The 6757-nt window shown below is 39.1% G+C and overlaps 1 protein-coding gene across 19 annotated transcripts in view; it reads right to left on the bottom strand.

Moving 5' to 3' along the window:
• The window catches only part of USP54 (ubiquitin specific peptidase 54), a 133762-nt gene that overhangs the window by 77511 nt on the left and 49494 nt on the right, over positions 1–6757 (bottom strand). For 3 of the 19 annotated variants that reach the window (XM_010852296.1, XM_010852295.1, XM_010852297.1), the window contains one exon: positions 5218–5319. The exons of 11 other annotated variants lie outside the window; for them this stretch is intronic. The gene's annotated coding sequence lies outside the window, so the exon portion shown is untranslated. Of the gene's footprint in view, positions 1–3447; positions 3831–4612; positions 5195–5217; positions 5320–5527; positions 5699–6061; positions 6150–6187; positions 6284–6757 lie in introns of those variants that run through there. 5 more of the 19 variants (XM_010852300.1, XM_010852299.1, XM_010852307.1 and 2 more) reach the window with 5 other exon arrangements.

Below are 6757 nucleotides of genomic sequence, written 5' to 3' on the forward strand. Positions count from 1 at the left end.
GTTTTTATATTCATATATTCTGCTAGTAAAATTAACTACTTAACTTATAAAATTGAATTAAATATGTGTGACACTTACACAAAGTTTAAGAGTCATTAGACCTTACCACCATTTTCCAGTTACATCTTGTACTCACTCATTCACAAATGAATTTGTAGAAGATATAGCTGGATCAATTGATCAGATATCTGAGCCCCTATTAAGTGCCCCTCACTCATCTTCCACTCCAAGATGAGCATTCCCATCCTCTCCCATATTACAGTTACTTGTATACAGGGACTACGTCATATATTCCTTAAGGGTATCTTTCATTCCACAGAGAAGTTGAATATAACAGGCACCGAATTACTGAAAGTTTATTTCAAGAGGAAACTTTCTGTTTGAAGGGATAAGGATCTAGAACAATCAATTCCAACATTCTGATAGACTCTGACTCTCCTTAAATGAGTCCCCCAAATCTCCATATCTAGCTTGAGATATTGCAGACATTTTTTCTAAGAAGACTATATAAGTGAATCAATATTTGCTTTTGATTCAAGCTTAAAAATAAACACAGATAGCATCTACAAGCATTAAAAAAGGTCACACTATTTGTTGATTTATGGGCTGATTATTGCAAACTCCCCAGTGAATACTGCTACCCAACTCAAACAATTTCCTGTGGGTTGGACTTTGGCAGCCTCAAATTATTACATCATGTACAACAAGAAAAACTCTATGCTGATAAAAGACAGAAAGCTTTATTTTTTTCTTTTGTGAGAACTTGGAAAACTGTCATTTACCATAAATCTGTCCAAAACCAGCTGGAAAAAAAAAAACAAGCCAAGTTTCACTTTGTTATAAATGACAAACTAAATAACTAAGAAATGACAGTTGTATGCTACTTAGCCCCTCCTTACAAAGATCCAGAGCTATATGGGTAATTTACCGACTTGTATGGGAGGCAGTGGGCTTTCCAGGCAGCCAGGGGATGAAGAATCCACCTGCAATGCAGGAGACACAGGGGACAAGGGTTCAATCCCTGGATTGGGAAGATCCCCTGGAGGAGGGCATGGCAACCCACTCCAGTATTCTTGTCTGGAGAATCCCATGGACAGAGGAGCCTGGTAGACTACAGTCCATGCGGTCACAAAGAGTCGGACATAACTGAAGCAACTGAGCACAAATGAACATAAGAGAGGCAGCAAGACAGTAGAAAGAACTCAGTGGCTAAAAACACAGCGTCTACAGGAGCAACTGCCTGACATAACCTCAGGAAACACCATGCTCATTGTGGAGATCCAGGAGGTACCATTCTAAGAGAATACAATGTGAATTTTAAAAGTTTGGGAGCTAGAGTTCACAGGGCAGAACAGTTTTGGATTCTATCACCTAACATCTGTGTTATCTTGACCAACTTACTGAATCAATTATTGAAGTCTCCGATAATGAGGTGGGATTAAAAAATAACATGTCTCCCACAGAACTCTTACAAGGATTAAATGAAATAGTGTGTATGTGTGCATGTGTGTAAAATTAGCCCAGTATCTAGGACTTAGTAAATGAGGCATAAATGTTTTGATGATAAAAATTAATAAATAAATGTTTTGATGATAATTATCATAAAGAAGAATAAGATGAATCTACATTCCAATCCTGCTCCATCACGTTCAGGTCATTTACCACCTGTAATAAATGTGATTTATTGAAAGTACTGTAACAAAATTCTAATATTCAGGGCCAGATACAAAATAGAAGTTCCATAAGTAGTAGCTATGATTATGAAAACTGCATCCCCATACCAATTGTCTCTCTTTCCTTTTCCCGCTCTCTCTTATACACACAAACATAGACACACATACACTTACTATAAAAATTCTATGAGATTAAATTATAATTGATAGTACAAACAGAAAGCCATATCAAAATGAAGGAAAATGTATTCTAAAAATAATGCATTCTCAATACAATTCAACTATTGGTTTTTCTAGTAGCCATGTATGGATGTGAGAGTCGGACCATAAAGAAGCCTGAGTGCCAAAGAATTGATACTTTCGAACTGTAGTGTTAGAGTAGACTCTTGAGAGTCCCTTGGACAGCAAAGAGATCAAACCAATCAATCCTAAAGGAAATCAGTCCTGAATAATCATTGGAAGGACTGACGCTAAAGTTGAAGCTCCAATATTTTAGCCACCTGATGTGAAGAGCCAACTCACTGGAAAAGACCCTGATGTTGGGAAAGATTGAAGGCAGGAGGAGGACGACAGTGGATGAGATGGCTGGATGGCATCACCGACTCGATGGACATGGATTTGAGCAAACTCTGAGAGACAGTGAAGGACAGGGAAGCCCGGAGTGCTGCAGTTCATAGAGTCCTGGGGGTCACAGAGTCGGACACGACCAAGCAACTGAACAATCACTATCAACATTTAGCTCAAAAAACTTCAGTGACAAAATACTTATAGTCAAAACTCCTAGGACTTAAATGGTCTTCCACAGTCTTAAACCATGTATTTCCAACCTCAAGTATCACTGTTCCCCTTAAAACAGAATAGAAGATTTGTTCTCCATATATGCCCAGCATTTTACTCAATAAGAAATATGTACATTTATTGAAGAAAGTCTGCATATAAGTGGACCCATGAAGTTCCATCCCCTGTTGTCCAAGAGTCATCTGTATTATCCTTGCCCTGGCCTCATCTTCCCAGTACTTCCTAATACTAGAAATCCACTCCACTCAACAAACCTGTTTGAAGAAGCCACTCAGCTGGTAAGTTATAGTAATGATGACTAATGACAATCACACCCTATTAGAAAGGAGTAGTCATTTATAATTAGTTCATTTCCCAAAAGATTTTCTAAATACTGTTCCCCACCAACTGGGACTTACTCTGTCTCAGGAACTTTGTTATTCAGTGCTTACCCAACACATAAGTACTTTATTAGAATACAAAGTAGAATGTTACATTGCCTTACCTTCAACAAATGTTCAGTGACTGTTAAATAAATAAATGAAGAACTCAGTTTTTTTAAACACATTTTTCAATTTAGAGAGAACTCAGTTATAAGCATAATCAGTCACCTCTTTATTTCTTCCCTGAATCTACCTAAATCTATCATACCTAAATCATATTATACCTAAATTGTACCTTCTGTTTCCCAAAGGTCTATGGAAGAAAGATACTTTACCTAATAGCCAGTAGAACAAACACAACATTCTACTCATATACATAGCTAATATCCAAACTAGTAACAATGGCAGATAAAGGAAAGAGAATCAACAGCAATTACAGGCACCAAGGCAGCAAAATGATAACTACGCATTAAATAAAGTTGCCTTATACTATCCTTTAGCTCAGTATCTTAGAATCAAAGTTTTTTCCTAATTTTTTAAACCACTGAGGTTTTTTCTTTAACTTAAATGCTCAATTACAACCATTCACTATTTATGAATCATTATAAACTTACCATTACCCGAATTATTTCAGCACAAACAATAATGAAAGCATGATGGCTCTATCAAAAGCCACTGCCTGCACTGACTTGCCTCACTTCTGCTGGGAGAACACTGGCACTGAATGGCACAAGCAACTCCAGTGTGAGACACTAGGCACATGACTGGGAAGGTGACAGAGGACACCGAGGAAAGAAGGAGTGGAGGGGTGGGCAGGAGTCCACTGAAGTTCACTCCAGAAGCCTTCACGATACTCAAGCAAAAACATGCTACCAGACTCCCGGTTTTAAGCCAGTTCAGATCTTACTTCTACCACTGACAACTGAGAGACCTGCGGCACCTCTTCCGGCTGTAAGATTATAATAACAGCAGCCGCCGCGTGTGCCACGAGCCCCGTTCCCCAGTTGTGTCCCACTCTCTGCGACCCCATGAACTGTAGCCTGTCAGGCTCCTCTGTCCATGGAATTTTCCAGGCAAGGACACTGGAGTGGGTTGCCATTTCCTCCTCCAGGGGATCTTCCAAGCGCAAGGATCAAACCCCCATCTCTTGTGTCCCCTGCATTGACAGATGGTTCTTGACCAAGAGTGCCACCTGGGAAGCCATCACTTAGTGAACACCAACTCTGTGCTAGCCACAAGACAAATGGTACATCCTTTAATTCTCATGATTCATCTACCAAGTAGGCATTATTTCCCTCATTTTCCAGAAAAGTAAAACCCAAGTTCCACTCGTGCACAACTGTTTCCCAGGGGGATAATACTACCTACTTAACAAGGTTGTACTGGAAATTAGAAGTAAATGCAAAGCACTTACCACATGAACTAGCACTTGTCACACAGTAGGAGCTTAGGAATTCATTATTATACAAGTGCACCTATCACTTGAATAAGTGACTCAATTGAACTTCAATGAAATCCCACAAATAAGTTTTCCTTTATATCATCTTCCATACAAAAATAATAATTAGCAGTACTTCTGTAGAACCCAAGGTTTACAACTTTATAACTGTTTAAAATACCATAGGATCATCCATTCAGTGCCAATACACAAACACACACACACACATATACTGTTTTTTAGTTGAGAATCAAAATGTATAACCCAAGGAAATAGAAAGCCCATTATGAAAGTGATATTTGCCTTAAGCTGAGTACCAAAATATTAAATATTTTACTTACAAAAAGATTATAGATCTCACATCTCAAGAGAGAAGGTGCTAATGAACAAATCTAACTTCCCAAAAATAATTCCCAGAAGCATCTGTTATCCTCAAGTACTCAGCAAACCATTTCCCAGAACTGACAATATATTGCCAAAATCTTAGTGAATTTTGCCAACATTCTGCTGAGAGGAAAAAAGAATCATTCCAGTTCTTGAAATAAGTGCTACTTTTCAGTTTAGCCACAAAATACGGTCTTTTCTCTGTTATTACTTTTATCAATATGTTAATACTGAAAATAAATATAAAGAAATCACAAATAATCTTCTGTCTGAAGGAAATTTAAATCCACATCCCTTATCTTTAATTCTATAAGCTCAAGAAAATCTATGAGAATGGGTTTTTAAACCAATAATAAAAATCAATTTTCTAAAGCCTTAATAATTGAATCAGAGGAGGGAAGAACACAAACAACAGTCAGCATTAAAGCCTTCTGAAAGTTAAGAGTCCTATAACCTCAATTTCAAAATTTAAACTTTTGCTGTTAAAAGCAACACTTCACAAAGACTGATCAGTTCCCTCCATCCCTCCATCCATCCCGTTTTACCACAAACACACACTCACCAGAGAGCAGACTCAACTCCCAGCAAAAGGCCTTCAGCAATCAAGGGCATTTGTGGGACGAGAGATACAGGAATGGGGAGGGGCAAGCGAAGAGCTGGAGTTCTGGGGAGGGAAGGGTACCGAGTGAGGAGAGGCAGCTAACAACAATGGAAAACTGTGATTCTAAGCCACAAAGGCTTCCCACAGAACAGGGTAACAGGGGAAGGACAATTCTTTTCACCACCTACCAGGAGCTCAGCACTGATAACTCATAATAAAGCTAAAAAGATGGAGCTTTCAACTAAACACAAAGTAAACTTAAGAAACTAACCAAAATTAACTTGAAAGGACATATCACAAACTTCATAGAGGCTTAAGAAAAACATTTAGGAGTCGGTTTCCTCCAGGGGCATTCCTGATGACAAAGGTCAGCAGTATAACAATAAGGTCTGCAGAGTGGCAGCTGCTTTCAAATGGAGGGCTAGCACTAAAAAACAGTCCTTTGCACTAACAGTCAAAAGGAGCACCAGAAGACACGTAACACTGTGATTATTTAAATCCTTAATTCACAATTCTAAGACTATCTAGACTTAAGTTGAATTAGATCATTTTAAGAGGCAAAACTATCTCAACTCCTTTAAAAAAAGATATTCTTAAAGAAAATTTTTGCGTGAACCGAGCCGTTAGATTCAAGAATAATTTTTCTAAAGCTTGAAATCTCAAAGGGTCCCAACCTGAAAAGTAAAGACAGTGAAAGATCTTCCCTACTTCTCTCAGGGAAGAGGCCAAACAAATTATATCATCAAGAACAATCAGCAGGCAGAGTCCTACCCCCAAAAATGTGATCAGTCCACCCAGAACTTACATTTGCAGGCGGGGCACAAAGGCCCCAGAGGACCAGCACACACCCTTCTATGTACTGCTTATTCCCTGTTAGAAACCAGTTTTACTGAAAGGAGTTGTTTTATAAGCATACAGATGAAAAACTCACCAGCAGAACCCTCGCCAAATAGGAAGGAAAGTCTGCAGAGATGGTTATATATTCCAGAAATGGAATATTTCCTGCCATATCAATAAACAAGGATATCACAGTCATCAGCAATTACAGCCCTCCTATGTGTGTGTGTGTGTATATATACACACACACATATATATGTTTTTCCTCGTAGCTCAGACAACCTGGAATCAACCCCTGGTTCAGGAAGATCCCTGGAGAAGGGAATGGCTACCCACTCCAATATTCTTGCCAGGAGAATTCCATCGACAGAGAAGCCTAGAAGACTACAGTCCTTGGGGTTATAAAGAGTCAGACACAATTGAGTGACTAACACTTTCACTTTCATTTATATACGTGTGTGTGTGTGTGTGTGTGTGTGTGTGTGTGTGTGTGTTGGAGAAGGCAATGGCACCCCACTCCAGTACTCTTGCCTGGAAAATCCCATGGATGGAGGAGCCTGCTAGGCTGCAGTCCATGGGGTCTCGAAGAGTCGGGCATGACTGAGCGACTTCACTTTCACTTTTCACTTTCATGCACTGGAGAAGGAAATGGCAACCCACTCCA

This window comes from Bison bison, unplaced genomic scaffold, assembly GCF_000754665.1.
Source record: "Bison bison bison isolate TAMUID 2011002044 unplaced genomic scaffold, Bison_UMD1.0 scf7180017864309, whole genome shotgun sequence".
In the NCBI taxonomy this organism is placed as follows: Eukaryota; Metazoa; Chordata; class Mammalia; order Artiodactyla; family Bovidae; genus Bison; species Bison bison.